Source organism: Geospiza fortis, unplaced genomic scaffold (genome assembly GCF_000277835.1).
Source record: "Geospiza fortis unplaced genomic scaffold, GeoFor_1.0 scaffold104, whole genome shotgun sequence".
Classification (NCBI taxonomy): domain Eukaryota; kingdom Metazoa; phylum Chordata; class Aves; order Passeriformes; family Thraupidae; genus Geospiza; species Geospiza fortis.
Window position 1 is genome coordinate 926,874 of NW_005054325.1, and position 932 is coordinate 927,805.

Below are 932 nucleotides of genomic sequence, written 5' to 3' on the forward strand. Positions count from 1 at the left end.
TGCTGAGAAAGAATAAATCTGCTTAAAGTACAGGGTAGCAGGCTATTTGCCCAACTCAACCTAGAATTCCGAGCACCCCACTATCAGGCATTTAAGAATTTAAAAGTCAACAAACATACAGCCTTATTAGACAAACCCATTGCTAAACTATAGGAAAAAAAAAAGTCTTTTTTAGTCCCTTGTTCTTCTGAGAGATAAAATCTTGGTTGTATTTGTGAAGTCTCGTACATTAAAACACTGACAGCACGAAAAACATTTAGACAGCCAATATTACGTGTAAGGTACTTAAGAATTTTAAAATACCTTGCTGCACTGCTGTTTCCCATTAAAATTCCTTCTATGGAGCACAAAATGATCTGTTTGCTCCCCGAGCTTTGCACCAACCTAACAGCCAAACTAAGAAGAGTATATTAGGAGAAGAGGCAGTAGGCAGAAACTGTGTTCAGGAAGTTCCACCTGAACACGGAGAACAACTTCTTTATTGTGCTAGTGGCTGAACACTAAAAGAGGTTCCCCAGACTGTGGAGCCTCCCTCACTGCAGGTATCCCAGAACCATCTGGATGCAACCCCGTTCAACATGCCGTAGGGCGACCCTGCATGAGCAGCGAGGTTGGACCAGATGACGGACTGTGATCCCTTTCAACCTAACTCATTCTGTGATTTTGTGATTTCCAAGCAGCGCTTCCAGTAAGCGCAGTGTTTAGAGAACCCCGACACAGCAGGAGGGAGGCACCGCTCTGAGACAGAGCTCACGGCAAAGGGCTCAGCTCTGAAACAAGGGAGTGGAGCACGATCCCGCCGCACCTCCCCGGCCGCTTCCTCCTCCTCCTCCTCCTCGCACGGCAGCTTCCCTGCGCACAGCCCCGGAGGAAGGGCCTTTGAGAGCAGGGCCCGGCCCGGCCCCTCGGAAGGGGCGCGAAAGCCGCGTCCA